General features: G+C 39.7%; 1 long non-coding RNA gene and 1 pseudogene across 1 annotated transcript in view; both read left to right on the top strand.

Moving 5' to 3' along the window:
• The window catches only part of LOC134485600 (uncharacterized), a 29,331-nt gene extending 13,862 nt beyond the window's left edge, over window positions 1-15,469 (top strand). The window contains exons 2-3 of the long non-coding RNA XR_015671138.1: window positions 13,728-13,858; window positions 14,736-15,469. This is a non-coding gene — a long non-coding RNA (uncharacterized LOC134485600). The remainder of the gene's footprint in view (window positions 1-13,727; window positions 13,859-14,735) is intronic.
• LOC134485599 (large ribosomal subunit protein eL21-like) lies at window positions 2,688-3,289 on the top strand (annotated as a pseudogene).
• Window positions 15,470-17,045: the final 1,576 nt, after the last annotated feature.

Genomic DNA, 17,045 nt, shown 5'->3' with positions numbered 1-17,045 from the left:
TATTGTTATGGTTTTTGTTTTTCAACAAAAAGGGTGAAAATGTAAAATGGAAAGCAAGAAAGGAAGACAGCTGACATTAACCTCTAGTTTCCAAACACATGTACACATAGACAAATGCATACATACTTTGCACGTGCAGGCACTCACTCACACACACACACACACACACACACACACACATAGACACACACACACAGAGACATACACACACAGACACACACACAGAGACATACACTGAAATAAATTAACAAGAATAAAATGTCAATGTGGCTATATTATGTAAAAAATACTTAGAAAAGTCTTAGCATAATGCAAACATGTCAAATGACTTGGTTTCCCCAGTGACATACCAAGGATTGTAACTGGTCTGATTCCTGCTAGGTACACATTACATCAAGAATTTAGAAATAGAAATGAAATCAAGTTCGTTATCATAACACAAATTCTCATAAATGCCATGGATTAGGCACACATATTTTCTGGAAAACTCTCTTACGGATCATAAACACTGTTAGAACACTGTTCAGATTGTGTGTCTGGTGTGAAGGTTAGCTCAGACATGAGAGGTTGTCACAAGCAGGCTGTTTTACAGTGAATCATTTTGGAGGTAATGGTGCACTGGAGGAGCTTCTGCCTTTTTGTCCATACTCGGATGAGCCCATGCCTTCAGACTTATCGTGGTCCTGACACATTAGATATACACAGATATATTTAAATCTAAGTTTGACTTTAACAAAAACTTTTGTAAACACGAGTGTGCAAGTGGGACACTTTTGCAAGTCAGTTTCACCACGAATACAGATCGAACAAAGGCAGACCTTGATTCTTTAACACTGTCAGGAGGTTGATCCCAGGGAATTGGAATAATCAGAATTTGCTAGAAGAAAGCATGTTCCAGAAACAAGGGGACTAGTGTGTGTGTTTGGAAATAGTAGGCTGTGGAGATTCTGATCTCATGAGCTTCTCGTCTGAGCTGACTGACTGACAATGTCTCAAGTGTGATAAAGTATTTGGACATGGTGACCACTGGGTGTTTGTTTTATAAACAGAAACTGAGATTTGCCCTCAAACTATTGGCACTAAGCGGAGCCAACTGTGTTCAAAGGAGATGGCAAGAATACACTCAGTGAGTCAGGGATGTCCTTAGTAGAAAAACATTAAAAGGGTCATCGGAGAGAAATACGGAGAAATAACAGAAACTAGCTTGGATTAGTATAGAGAAAAGATGGAGAAAAGATAGACATTTCAGCAAATACGAACAATTAATGTCAGGTCAGGTATTTGAGAAGCATTCTACAGGTACAGACTCGGAGACAGGTGAAGGCATACATAGAGGGAAAATGATGTCACTTTTGATTGTTTCAGACAAAATTAGCATAAGATATAACAAAATGTGAATATAAGTGAACCATGTGCCTGTGAATAAGCAGACTGTTGTGTGCCCTTCAGGATCACTAATTGGGCAGGTTCTCTCCTCTTTCCTCTCCAATCCTTTTAAAAATGTATGAAATGGTAATAACATACTTTCCCAAGACTACTGGGAATAGAGGCTTAGACCTTTGACACATTATTTCATAAAAAGATATGGATAAGATTAATAAAAACTGGAGAAGAAAAAACAAATAACAACAATAAACAACAAACCCCCAAACAAATCAAACCAGCCAGCCAATTGACCTACCAATCGAAAGCCGGAGATTGAAGGAAAAGACTACAGAATGAGAGTGCTCATAAAGAGGCGAGAGATGCCTGACCAGGGTCCAGAGGTAGTCCTAGTTCAGAATCAAGGGACGGCAGAGGGGGAAGCAGGCCAGCAGTGTCAGGGGGAAGCATCCTGACTTCTTGTCTAGTCTACATACTTACTCCCATCTGGCTCCAATTACAACTGACCATGGCCTTTGTCCCAAGAAAGCATTCCAAGGACAAGTCTCTAACTCGGCTTGGATAAATAACAGTTTCTCCAGGGGAAACTTGCTAAGAAGTACTGACACTTGGGACGTAATACCACACCATTTCACTTTGAACCTCAAAGGTAAAAAGTGTCAGTGAGCCCAGGTTCGGATCTACAGATAATCTTCTATTTTGAAAAATGTTCTCAAGGACACCTCAAAAGACAAACACAAGATAAAAGAGTAATGAAGAAAGGAATGGTGGTGTTTATAGTGAATACCTGGTAATTATTAATACTTTAGGTGGCATGACATAATCACAAGTAAATAATTACTAAAAATGATTTCAAAAGTGGAGAAAATTTAGTAACAACTTGATATTAAAAGATTAGATTGTTTCACTCATGGCTGTTGGGGAGAAAATAGTTGTGGAAGGTGAAGGCAGGAGGAAGTTAAATGAGAAGAAAATATACAAGCTTTTGGTATGTGAGAAGATTTGTATCTAAATTTAACACCAGGATAGTGGTTAAACACTGGGTGATTCAAACTTTGATAGGTCGACTGAACAGACTAGGGAATTCAGGAAGGTAAAGAAGGCCTTGTCCTCAATGCCCCAGTGTGAGGGAATGTCAGGGAAGTGGGAGGGAGTGGTTGGGTGCTTGAGGAAGCGTCTTCATAAAAGTTGGGGGGGGGATGGGATAGTGGGTTTCTGGAGGGGAAACAGGGAAAGGGGATAACATTTAAAATATAAATTAAGTCCTTTCGGCCGCGGCAGCCATCTTCCAGTAACTTGCCAAAATGAGGAACACAAAAGGAAAGAGGAGAGGTACTCAGTATATGTCCTCTAGGCCTTTTAGGAAACATGGAGTTGTTCCTTTGGCCACATACATGCAAATCTACAAGAAGGGTGATATTGTAGACATCAAGGGAATGGGCACTGTTCAAAAAGGAATACCCCACAAGTGTTACCATGGCAAAACCGGAAGAGTCTACAATGTCACCCAGCATGCCGTGGGCGTCATGGTAAACAAGCAAGATTCTGGCCAAGAGGATCAATGTGCGGACTGAGCACATCAAGCACTCGAAGAGCAGAGACAGCTTCCTGAAGCGTGTGAAGGACAACGATCAGAAGAAAAAGGAAGCCAAAGAGAAGGGCACCTGGGTTCAGCTGAAGCGCCAGCCTGCGCCACCCAGAGAAGCCCACTTTGTGAGGACTAATGGAAAGGAGCCTGAGCTGCTGGAGCCCATGCCATACGAATTCATGGCCTAATGTACAAAAAGGAAATAAAGGACCCGGACTGCAAATATATATATGTAAAAGTCTCCAATTAAAAAAATTTAAAAAAAGTAAATGCAAAAAAAGGGGAAGGAAGAAAGGAAGGAAGGAAGGAAGGAAGGAAGGAAGGAAGGAAGGAAGGAAAAACCCAGGTCCAAATATGTAAGCAGACATTCAAAAGAATATGTGATACAGTAATGTTTACAATCATAAATAATTAGGAATAGTGAGAATCTAGAAAACAGATCAATTGGGGCACAGTTATTATTGGGGTGCTCCAGCAAGCGGACAAAGAACTTGTTTTGTTTTACCTTATCCAAGAGAGATGGATAGGAAACTGGGCATTGGTTTCTACCTCTTTAAAAGGATTTTATCTAGGAGCTGGGTGACCCTGGGAGGTGGAGAATTGGTGCTCTGTTCTCTGTACCCATAAACTGCGGCTAACAAAGGTCTGTTACTCCCAGGACTTCAGAAGGCCATAATGCCTCTGTTTTCTACAAGCACGTCTCTTATATACAGACCTACGTGCATAAACATAATTAAAAGTGATGAAAATAAAAAAATTTACTTAAATTGTTATTTATCTAACCATTTAACTTAGAGCATTAAAACTATAATTTGTTATTAAATAAAATATACAGTAAAGGAAGAAGAAAGGCCTTGTCATTTAATAAAACTATGAAATGTAATATGAAATGGTATGTGAAGAAATTTGACAGGAAGTTAAAAGATATCAGTAGTTATTACATAATAATAGGCTGAGTTTTCTTTTAGAAACATGGGTTAAAATGTTTAGTAAAAGAGGAAACAACCAAAATTCATCATAGGAGCTGTTTGTAAGTGCTGCAGCTTAAACAACAGCAAGAAGGAAAAAGTGGGGAAGAACGACTTGGTAAATTTTAACAGGAAATTGTAAACGTATTTGTAGGAATAAGAAGAAAAGTGTAATCCAAATCACAGCGTGGAAAGATATCGGTATGCATTGTTGATACTTGTGTAAGAAGATGAAATCCTAAGAATAAAAGCCAAAAACTGTCAGGGCGAGGTGTGGTGCTGAACACCTTTAATCCCAGCACTCAGGAGCTGAGGCGGGCAGATCTCAGAGTTTGAGGCCAGCCTGGTCTACAGAGTGAGTTTCAGGTCAATTGGGGATATGTAGAGAGAACTTACATCAAAACAAACAAACAAACAAACAAACAAACAAACAAACAAACAACCAAGCAAATAACTTTCTGCTCAGAATTTTAAAAAGGCAAAAACTGTTAAAAAACCAGAAGTGTAAAGCAAGATTCCTAGGTATTTTAGATTAAGGTGATTAATACTTTTTTTTAAAAAAATGTAAAGGATTAAGGATCTGATTACATACGTTTACATTGTAAATTCTGGCCCAAAGAGAATTAAAGCAGAGAGAGTAAAGCAAATGCTTCAGGCAGCAGTGAGTAGTAAAAATGCTGACTATGTGTAAACATCGAGTGTTGAAACTTCAGCATAATTGTGATACTAAAGCGAAGCATGGGTGGCACAGACAGATAAAGGTAAACAGACGTAGAAGTGCTGAAAAAGGTTAGCACACTGAATTAACTAATGTCATACGAGAATGATGTGAAGGGATTAAAAGGAAATAGCAAAAACTCTTGAAATAATCATCTGGATTAATAGTTAAAGGAAAGAAAATCGTCTTACTAGATCGATGTCAGAATGCCCATTGACTTAAATCTTTGAAGGTTCGTAAATATTTTAAAGTGTGCCAAGTAAAGAAAGGTAGATTATCCTGTAACTTTTGTTATTTTCCCGAGCCTTTACAGCACGTTGCTTACCCCTAGGTCAATAAGAATTTTGTTCATTCAGTGTGAGAAGTAAGCTCTGTCCCTTCCTTTTCATCTTCCGTGGATCACTGGCAAGGTTGGCGGAAGTGTGCTATCACAGTTGCAAAAACAAAAACATCAAACAGATTTTGTAACAGGTGCAAGTTATTTTCTTTTAAATGTATAACTCAACCCATAGGAGAGATGTTCCTGCACTAACCAGTGCACCATAGCCTCCCAACGACAAGCTGTCAACTACTTCTGTCCACGTGGTCAACAGGAGAATGAGAAGATTGGCCCGATTCCAGTAATGCATGAACTATGCTGCCAAATACACAGCCATTGCGCAAATGGGGCTGCCGAGTGCTTGGAATGAAGTTAGCATAATTAAGGAACAGGAACTTGAATTATTTTTAACTACCTATAAATTGACTGTAAAAAAAAAAAAGTAAGTGTATTGGGGACAGGTTGAATGTGCAGGTCTACTTTTTCAACTGCCCTGCTTTTCATAACTCTTTAACAGACAATAAAGTCTAATTTTATAAACAGAGACAATACGTGTTCATGGGCTACATTGTGTTAATTCAGTACAGATACACAAATGTGTTATAATCTAATCAGGGAATAGTATCTCTACTCTTTGCAAATATTAATAATTTTTATTCATTAGGGGTTTTGTTTTCTCTTGTCATTTAAAATACACCTTGTGTTGTTTTAACCCATCACTACCCTACTATCCTAAAGAGAACCAGACAGAAATCCTCCACCTTGTCTTTTTGTATTACTAGTAGGACTGTTAGCGTCTCTTCCCCTGCTCCCTTTTCAGTCTCTACCACTCCATCTTCTCATAGTTCTACAAGACCAAATCATTACTTCCCACAAATGAGTGAAATGTGTGACATTTGTCTTCATGTGTCTAGCTAATTTCACTCAGTACAATGGCTTCCAATTCCAGCCACGCTACTGAAAATGACAATCAGAGTAACTTCTACTAATGACTGAAAGTGACAGTTAGAATAACTTTTTGACTCTTATGACTGAATATGTGATTATGCATCCACAACACACATTCTCTTCACCAACTGGAAGGCATCTGGGTGGAAATAATATTTTATTTACTTTATCTGTGATCAGCAGGAGAGGGGTGTAGGTATCTTTTGGCATAATGAGTTCACCTTGGATGTTCACCTAGTGGGAGACATGCTGGGTCATGTGACAGTTCTATCTTGAGTTGTTGAAGAATCATGCTGTTTCCCACAGTGGCTATACTAATGAACATTCCCTTCAACAGCTTACCACTTGTCCTTCCTCTGCACTCTCCCCAGCATTGTGACTTGATTTGAATCTCTCCGTTGATTAGTAAGACTGAGTATTGTCCTTCGAGAGGTATTTTAGCTTCTTGGTCTATTTTATTGACTTTTTGGTGATTGGCTTTTCAAGTTTCTTATATATTTTAAGGATTCACCCTTGCCAGATGACTCCTTCAGAAATATCTTTTCTTATTCCGTGGATTGTCTCTTAACTCTTTGGGTCACTTCCCTTGCTGTGTTTAAGCTGCTTAATTTCATGTAATCCCTTTTGTTTTTATTTTCATTGCCTGGGTATTGGGGGTCCTACATAAAGATCTAAATTTTCTTTCATCAATGTTTTAAAGTATTCCTCTGTTTTCTTAAAGTAATTTTATAGTTTAAGGTTTAAATTTTGGCCTTTGATTGATCTTGAATTGTTATTTGTGAATGGTGAGAGTCAGGGTCTATTTCAATTCTTTTGGTTTGTCCAATCTTGCTAGCACCACTTATTGAAGAGAGTATCATTTCTCCCATGTATATTCCTGAGATCTTTCTCAGGAATCTGTTGCCTAGATGAGTGTTGGTTAATTTCTGTTTCTTTTGATCAATTGATCTTTGTATGTTAGCATCAAAATGATTAGTTTGTTTTCATGTTAGTACTGTGATGGCTCGAATCAGTTACTTACTTAGGATCACTTTGGCTATTCTGAATCTTCTGAAGGATTTTTTAAAATTAGATTTATAAGAAGAAAAGGTTTGTATTTTGATGGGACTAAATAGACTCCATACATCACTTAGGCTAATATGGCATTTGTCATAAAAATTAATCCTGTTATACATGAGCACAGGAAATCTTTCATTTATTTTGTCCTCTTTAATTTCTTTCAGCAGTATCTTGATTGAAAGCAACTTTTGATGTTTTTGATTGAAAACAACTTTATTTCCTTATTTAAAAACTTTGCTAAATACCTGTAGTTTTTGTAAATAAGATTGCTTTCCTAACATCTTTTTAGTTTCAATACTGCTATGTAAGATGCTAATGTTGTAGTCGGTGAATAGAAGTGCACAAGAAATGAGCGAGCTAACATGAACCTCATCACTGCTTCCTGTGATAGAAGGAGAGAACCAGTTTCCCCAAAGTTTTCTCTCTCTCTCTCTCTCTCTCTCTCTCTCTCTCTCTCTCCCTTCCTCCCTCCCTTCCTCCCTCCCTCCCCATTCTCTCTCTCCTTGTCTCTCTCTCTCTCTCTTTCTCTCTCTCTCTCTTTCTCTCTCTCTCTCTCACACACACACACACCCTTATACACAACAATAATAAATAAAATAATTAAAAGCTTCTGGTTTAGGTCTGTTAACGTTGTCATCTATAACTCAGTTCGTGTTGTAACAGCCTTTTAATGGAGCAGTTAGACTTGTCATGTCATCTGCAGAAATGGAAAATCTAACTTCTCTATTTCCAGCTTGGATGACTTTCTTTCTCTTGCCTAATTGTACTTGCTAAGATCTCTGCATTAAGTATGAATGGTGAACACGAGCACCCTTGCTTTATTGCTCTTTTCAGAGGAACCATCTCAGCTCACCTTCCTTGACATCCCTGTAGTCTCTCTATGAAATGTCCACTTTGAACCATGCTATTATTGAACTGAGCTTTGCATTTTTAATTCCTAATCTAGATAAAAATTTATCTATTTTGTTTATTATTTTTTAAAAATTCAAACCTATTCTTCATTGACGTTTTCATTTTGCTTCATTTCACTGATCATCACTATGCCTTTCCTTTTAATGTTTCTAACTAAGAGAATAAGGCAAAAAATTGGCACATCTCCCTAAGATATTGTTGTTTCATTCAGAAAAGATACAAAGGGCATTGCAGATAGCATTTAGCTCTCAAATATGTTCAATTTGGGGTTGATCAAGGTAGAGATTATCTTGCTGGGCCCGACCTAATCAGCTGTTCCCTTTTAAAAAGTGGTGAAGTCTTTCCTAAAGTTATAAATTAAGAACAGAGTCTGTCTTCCTGCCTGAGATTTCCATAGCTATGAGGAGATAAGTTTGCCTTGAAAAAGTTTTACAGTCCTTGACGGCAGCTTAGTGTGGTCCTGAGTACAGGACCCATCTATGCTAAACCCGGATGATGTGTACTATGTTAAATTCCCTACATACCCACTGGGTCCCTTTTTCTTGATGGGATTTTCTTCATAGCTCAGAAATCATTTACATTTTAAGTTGAAAGCGCACATGTGTTTTTTATTTTAGTCTCTTTCCCCCACAGAATAGGACCCTTATGTGCAGATATCTTGGTCCCATTTGTTTATGTCTCATCTTCTATACTTAGAAGAGAGCCTGGAGCACAAACTTTGATGTATACTTGTTCCACTCAAGAATAGTGGTCTTCTCTTGATTTCTCTGTTTTCTCTGCTACTCGGCTAGCTCCAAAAAGCACTTTTGCCTCTCTTCAATTTCTATCTTAAAAGGAGCTTACCTTTCATAAAACAATATAAAGGATGGTAATCAACACTTCAATGATGGAGGTTCACAAGAAATCTGACTTTCTCAAAGAATAGAACACAAGCCTGAATGCATCAGATGAATTATGCATAAACAGGATATGCATAAGAAAAAGAAAAGTAGAATATTTATCTTTTTTGTGTGGATGCAGCGAACTTTATTGATAGTATTCAAGAGAGAAGGGAGGGCTCCCTAAGCCCCTCCTGTTATTATGGGGGTCTGGGATGGAATTGTGCGGGAGATGCTCAGTGTTGGGGGCTGAGTTGGGACGGGGACTCCTCAGCAACTGGGGGCCTCTCTCTTGATCTCAGTATCCTTGCTGAGCTGGGGTGGGTGGTCCAGGGTTTCTTATTCCTTGGAGGTAATGTAGACCACCCTGTGGCTGTCATACCGGGAAATGAGCTTTACAAAGTTGTCACTGAGAGCAATGCCAGCCCCAGCATCAAAGGTGGAAGAGTGGGAGTTGCTGTTGAAGTTGCAGAGACAACCTGGTCCTCAGTGTAGCCCAGGATGCCCTTTAGTGGGCCCTCAGATACCTGCTTCACCACCTTCTTGATGTCATCGTACTTGGCAGGTTTCTTCAGGCGGCATGTCAGATCCACAACAGATACATTGGGAATAGGAATACGGAAGGCCATGACAGTGAGCTTCCCGTTCAGCTCTGGGATGACCTTGCCCACAGCCTTGGCAGGACCAGTGGATGCAGGGGTGATGTTCTGGGTTGCCCCACTGCCATCATGCCACAGCTTTCCAGAGGAGCCATCCACAGTCTTCTGAGTGGCAGTGATGGTGTGGACTGTGGTCATGAGCCCTTCCATGATGTCAAAGTTGTCATGAATGACCATGGCCAGGGGGGCTAAGCAGTGCCAGGGGTGGTTCAGGATGCATTGCTGACAATCTTGAGGGAGTTGTCATATTTCTCATGATTCACACCCATCACAAACATGGGGGCATTGGCCAAAGGGGCAGAGATGATGACCCTTTTGGCCCCACCCTTCAAGTGAACCCCAGCCTTCTCCATGGTGAAAAAGATACCAGTAGACTCCACAACATACTCAGCACCAGCATCACCTGGTTTGATATTAGCAGGATCTCGCTCCTGGAAGATGGTGATGGGCTTCCCGTTGATGACAAGCTTCCCATTCTCAGCCTTGACTGTGCCACTGGATTTGCTATGGGTAGAGTCATACTGGAACATGTAGTCCATGTAGTTGAGGTCAGTGAAGGGGTCATTGATGGCAACAATGTCCACTTTGCCAGATGCAGAGAAGGCAGCCCTGGTAACCAGGCACCCAATACGGCCAAATCAGTTCACACTGACCTTCACCATCTTGTCTACGGGACGAGACTGGGCACTGTCATTCTAGAATGAATAGAAGATATAAAAGTCCTTGTAGGTTCGTAAACAGACAAACACACATGTAGAAAACACACAGAGCATATGATCTTATCAGCAGTCTAGAAATGCTGAAGGGTTTCAGGTTGGAATACAGCTTCTAGGTCCAAGTGTGTGAACTGGAGCACCTCTCTCGGGCTCTGTTCGACTCTAGCAAGGAGTCTAAGTTCCCCACTTGGATGCAAACCAGGTCCATAAAATATTTTCATTTGATTGCTCTGCCTGTGATGTGGCTAGCACTTTTATTTTTATTTTATTAAAAATAAAAGCTGTTGGATTTAAATAATTGGATATTACTGGATCTGGCCTCAGAACTTACAGAAGGAAATCTAATCTAGTTACTATTTTTCTTACCGTTATAAGTGTGCTATGTCCAATGGAATATTACTCAGCTACCAAAACAATGACTTTATGAAATTCGTAGGCAAATGGTTGGAACTGGAAAATATCATCCTGAGTGAGGTAACCCAATCACAGAAAAACACACATGGTATGCACTCATTGATAAGTGGCTATTAGCCCAAATGCTTGAATTACCCTAGATGCACAGAACACATGAAAATCAAGAAGGATGACCAAAATGTGAATGCTTCACTCCTTCTTTAAAAGGGGAACAAGAAAACCCTTGGCAGGGAATAGGGAGGCAAAGTTTAGAACAGAGGCAGAAGGAACACCCATTCAGAGCGTGCCCCACATGTGGCCCATACATATACAGCCACCAAACTAGATAAGATGGATGAAGCAAAGAAGTGCAGGCTGACAGGAACCAGATGTAGATCTCTCCTGAGAGACACAGCCAGAATACAGCAAATACAGAGGCGAATGCCAGCAGCAAACCACTGAACTGAGAATGGGACCCCCGTTGAAGGAATCAGAGAAAGAACTGGAAGAGCTTGAAGGGGTTTGAGTCCCCATATGAACAACAATGCCAAGCAACCAGAGCTTCCAGGGACTAAGCCACTACCCAAAGACTATACATGGACTGACCCTGGGCTCCAACGTAATAGGTAGCAATGAATATCCTAGTAAGAGCACCAGTGGAAGGGGAAGCCCTTGGTCCTGCCAAGACTGAACCCCCAGTGATTGTTGGAGGGAGGGCGGTAATGGGGGGAGGATGGGGAGGGGAACACCCATAGAGAAGGGGATGGGGAGGGGTTAGGGGAATGTTGGCCCGGAAACCCAGAAGGGGAATAACAATCGAAATGTAAATAAGAAATACTCAAGTTAATAAAGACAAAAAAAAAGTGTGCTATGTCAGAAATATAGATGAATATACTTTTGTCTTTCCACAATGTCAGAGTTTATCAATAATAATACATTCACAAAAGAAGGTGCTTTTAATTTTTTTCCAGATATTTCTACTTTCCTTGGTAACCCTGGTGGAAGCAAGCTCAGGGTCTCTTCTTCTATCTTGATTACTAGTATTATGTCTTAGAAAATTCACTTTATATACCACACAATAAATAGAAATATCCATACATTTATATTCGCACAGTGACTGCACAGGATGATAGAGGAAAGGCCTAATTTCTAAAAGGCCTAAAAGATGAAACTGGGAAACTGATATGCCTGAAAGAGTCTCTGTGTTGATAACAGACCTGAACCTGGCTGCAGGGAAAAGCTGAAGAAACAGCAACAGTTTAGAGTTCTATCTCTGAAGAGCCCACATTTGAGAACTAAGCTTGAGAGATGGAAGGACAGAGCCAGGTCTAGATGGAACAGGTAGATGCGGGATGGGCACTTAGAACTTGAGAAGGTCATGTCAATAGCGGGAACACAGCAGAGCTGAAGTCCGTGGAATAGTTGGGAGTTCTCTCTCTGCCTGTCGTACCCTGACACACACACATCCTGTGGTCAGATGACAGGTTAAGGCTTTTGTCACCACAGTGCCTGTCTTTACCTCTTTTTGACATTTAAGAAGGGAATGTATTATAGCTAATCTTGGTCATCAACTTGACTGCATCTGGAATTAACTGAATCACACACAGCTGGGCATACCTGGGAGGAATTTTTCTTAATTGGCTCATTTCAGGTTAGAAGATTCATCCTAAATCTGGGCCACAGTTGGTGGTGGCAGACTACAAAGAAGAAGCAAGTTTTGACTTTTTACCTACTTGTATTCACTCTCACTCGAAAATACTGTACTCTTGTTGAGGCATTCCTTTAATGGTATTAAAACTTACTGTTTCTAGATTTTAATGAAGACGGAAAACCAGCAGCTAGCTCACTAAAACTCTCCTGGGACTCCAGCACTAGACTGGGAATGCTGAAGCATTCAACCTCGTGAAGCAAACATTGCTGGACTCTTGGTTGTTTGAAATACTACTGCTCTACCCAACGTAGAGTTGCTTACAGAGGGACACAGCCTAATTCCCATACTTACTCCATTAAAAAAGTTAGCACGCCAGATGGAGAGATGGTTCAGTGGTAATAGCACTTGCTATGTGTGTGTGTGTGTGTGTGTGTAATGCCACAGATATTTCTGGGTGTCAGCAGACAACTTGTGTGATTCAGTTCTCTCCTTTCACCCTGTGGATCTGAGGAATTAAACTCAGCTCATTAGCTTCTACAGCAAACAGCTCTACCTACTGACCCATCTTTTGGATCTGTTTTGTTTAATTGTGTTGTATTAATAGCTTTTCTAACTAGGAGCAGGTAATATCTCATGCTATTTTGCATTTTCCCAGATGGCTAAACACCTTGAGCATAGAGCATAGTTCTTTTGTTTTTATGTCTATTAGGCATTTGTGTTTTTCCTTTGTACAATGTGTATTTCTGTAGGTTGATGTCATTATGCAGGTGAAGGCAGGTGCAGGATAGAACGAGGCCTGTCATTGGACGAGAAGGTAGGATGGCTGAGAGAAAAGTTTTAGAGAGGCAGAGGAGGCCTGAGTGAGGAGGAGGGAGCAGAGAGAACGTATCGGTGGATGTTAAGATTCCTCTCTGCACATATTACAGGTTGTTATGACTATTCTTTTTTTTTTTTTTTTTTTTGGTTCTTTTTTTCGGAGCTGGGGACCGAACCCAGGGCCTTGCGTTTCCTAGGTAAGCGCTCTACCACTGAGCTAAATCCCCAGCCCCTGTTATGACTATTCTTAAGGAATGGATGTGTACAGGATTTTGTGTTATCTAGGTGGGTGGTTTATATCCTTACCAATTGGTTGTAAGCTTATTTGGTGGATGAATTGTGGATTGAGAATTTAACATGTAAATCTGATTGTTGAGTCTTGATTTTACCAGGTGCTGGAACCAGAGAGTGCAAGGCTAGGAGAGAGCCACCAGGAGAGATACTAATCTGAGATGACTTAGTGCTAGTTCCAAGGGCCCCTTGGAGCCGGAAATAGCAACCACCAGGGTATACAGGAACTGGTTCCGCCACTTTTTTTTTTTATTTTTACAGCAAAATGTTTCAATCACTTACCCCTTTTTAAATGCCTTGGGGATACTTTTCTGTTGCATTTTGTACATTATTGTGCATTTTGTAAATTATTGGTTTTTTTTTTGAGGTTTTAACATAGTGACATCGTTTTCCTCTTCCCTGTCCTCCCTTCAAACCATCCGATACAGCTACAACACAACTCCTGCACCGAAGACTCAAGGATAATTGCAGAAGAAGGAGCAGGAAGATTGTAAAAGACAGGAACAAGGAAGGAGTTTGTTGTGAGATCGTCTCCTGGGAATGCTGGAGGTGTTGTTTTGTAAGTTCCCTATATACTCTGAGCCTTAGTCTTCCATCAGATGACTAGCTGACAAGTACTTCCCGGTGCTGTAGACTGCTTCCGGTTCATCTGTTGATTGCTTCTTGTGCCAGGTAGAAACATTTTGTCTTAACGCTCCTTTTCTCAGTTATTTTCTTCTGTTTCTTGTACTATAGGGACTATCCTTCAAACTATTGCCGAAAGTATGAAGTTTCAATTCTGTGTATACAGTTATCCGATATTTTGAGTGCCACTTACTACAGACATTGTCCTTTCTCCGATGTGGGTTTTCTGCGCGTTTGTCGATGAGTTAAATTAGGTATTGGAACTGTTGGAGGGTTTATTGTTTGTTGGTCTAGGTGTCTGGTTTTTGCCAGTACCATGTTTTATTCCTTCTGCTCCACTTTGGCTATCGAGGGATTTTGTGCTTCCTTTTTTCTAGTTCTGTTCGGAGATGAGGATTCATTGACTCTGTAGCACAGAACATGTGCATGAGCTGTCCTTTGCCTTTCAATGCCTTCTTTGATGAATTTCATTGATTTTTTTTTTTTTTATAATTTTCATTGTTCGGGTCTCGCACCTCCTCTGTAAAGCTTATTCCTAGGCGTATTTCCGGCCACTGTAAATGGGTTGCTTTCATGCTTTCTTTCTCAGCAAACTAGTCATGAGTATGCGGAAAAGCACATGGCTTCCTAGGCTGGCTCTGGATCCCGCTACTCCACTCCATCCCTCTACCTTCTCTGTTGCTCTCTCAGAATACTCATTAGATTTCGATAGAAATGTGAACATTCATCCCCAAACAGGGGAATCTGGCTTGCTTCCTGTTTTTAATCCTTTTTGGGGTTTGTTTCTCACTTTTATGTTCTTTTTCTTATAGATAATCTTGCTGTCTGAAGACTAACATTGTACTGAATGAGCCTGCTGTGGATGACATCATCGTCTTTTTCCTGGTTGTGGGGGAAATGCTTTCAGATTTCTCCCATCCAGTGAGATGATGACTGTGGACTTGTTGTGTTCAGTTTTATTATGATGCCAACTTTAGGAGCTTTCCTCATGGAGAAATGTTGAGCTTTATCAAATGCTTGCTATGTGTCTGCTGAGATAATTGTTTGATTTTTATCTTTTCCCCTCTTTATGTGTTGTGATGATTTATATGTGTTTGGCCCAGGGAGTGACACAATTAGAAGGTGTTACCTTGTTGGAGGAAGTGTGTCACTATGGGGGTGGGCTTGGAGACCTTCCTTCTAGATGCCTGAGGATGCTCAGGCTGTTCCTGGCTTCCTTCGGGTGAAGATGTAAAACTCAGCTCCCCCTGCACCATGCCTGCTTGGATGCTATGATGCTGCCATGTTCCTGCCTTGATGATAATGGACTGAACCTCTAACCTGTAAGCCAACCCCAATTAAATATTGTCCCTTATAAAACTTACATTGGTCATGGTGTCTGTTCACAGAAATAAGACCCTAAGATATGTGTCATAAAATATTTATTGAGATGCATAGAAACCCAAATCTAACCTAACTTCCATGTATGGTATTTTGAGGTTTTTGTTGTTTGTTTGTTTTTTAAATTTAATTTTCCAGTATTTTTTGAATATATGCTCATGAAAGATTTTGTTCTAGGGTTTCTTTATTTGTCCTTCTCAGGTTTTAGTATCATGAAAATGCTGGCTTCATAAAATGTAGTGCTTCAATTTCAATCCTGTAGAATGGAATAGTTTGGTAAGTAAGCAGTTAAAAATGTTGTTTGAAGGGACCGGAGAGATGGCTTTGCAGCTAAGAACACTGGCTGCTCTTCCTGGAGGACCGGGGTTTAATTCCCAGCATCCACATTGCAACTCACAATTGTCTATAACTCCAGTTCTAGGAGATCTGATGCCTTCACAGGAATGCAAATAAAATAAAGTTAAACACATTTTGATAAATTGTTACTTGAAAAAGTGTTAAAATTCTACTACAAGATTGCTTGGCTTTGGGCTTTCCTTGTTGGAAAACTTTATTAATAATTCAGTATCAATACTTGATGTTGGTCTAGTCAGAGCTTTTTTAAAAATATATTCTTGTTTCAATTTTGGTAGAAAATTTCCAAAAAAAATTCCAGTTTTTTCTAAATTTCTAAATTTTGTTACCATATATTTTCTTCAAAATAATTCCTAATCCATTTTATTTCTGTGGCTCAATTGAAATATCTGTTTTTCTTGTCTCTAATTTTACTATTTGCTAATTTGTGAAAAATATATGAAAAACGACCTGTTGACTTCAGTCATCTTCCATATGTCACTCACTCTGCTTTATTTATTTCTGTTGTAACCTTTGTCTGTCTCCTACTGATTTGAGGTTTCGATTATGATTGCTGTCCTAAGTCCTCGAGATTTATTATTGCATTGTCCCTCCTAGCTATACCCCATGGGTTTTGGTATGTTCTGTTTCCATCGTCGTGTGTCGTAAGAATAATAATTTCTCTTCTGACTTAATGAACAGATGTTCACTGAAATGTGTAACCAGAGTGTTTACTGGTTCAGAATGCTCTTCAATGTTCTTATGTATGCTGTCCTGGAACACTGTCTGCCAGCCTGCATCCTTGGCTTTCTTATCATGTTCATGTAGGCACTCTGCACATGAAAAACAACCAGGATTTTTTTTTTCTTTTACTCTGACGTCCTATGTTGTAGAATTTTTCATTTATTTCTTTGTTGAGAGGGATAATTTTGGTGATGTAACTGACCACTGTTGCTCTTCAGTTGACTTATTTTAGTTGTCAACAACATTGTCAATAAAGAGTCCCTTCTTGCCATGCATCCTTCTTTATGCCGTTTTTTCACCCTTAAGGAGGAGTTCAAATTAATTCCCCACAGCAATACTACCCATAGCAGGATTCCTTCTACCCAGTTTGAAGTTGAACAAGTAAAGTGCACAGTGCCTTTGTGTATATCATTTTATTCAATTCATCCTCTGGTTTCTATTCTATTAGCTTCAATTAAGTAATAATAGATATTTAGGAGAATGAATCTCTTTCTTTCCAGACAGATAAGCTTAGAACACACAGAACCTGTGTTGGAAAGGATATAGGTATTAACTGACTTTATAACTCTCAGATAAACATTGTTATTGTGGGTTGGGTTCAGATTTTGATAATAACATGTAAGAGGATCATCATGGGAAGTTAATAGGAATAATTTCTGTGGGTG

This window comes from Rattus norvegicus, chromosome 2 (assembly GCF_021556685.1).
Source record: "Rattus norvegicus strain SHRSP/BbbUtx chromosome 2, alternate assembly SHRSP_T2T, whole genome shotgun sequence".
NCBI classification, from domain to species: domain Eukaryota; kingdom Metazoa; phylum Chordata; class Mammalia; order Rodentia; family Muridae; genus Rattus; species Rattus norvegicus.
The sequence above is the reverse complement of the archived record's forward strand: the minus strand, read 5'-3'. Positions and strand labels throughout refer to the sequence as shown.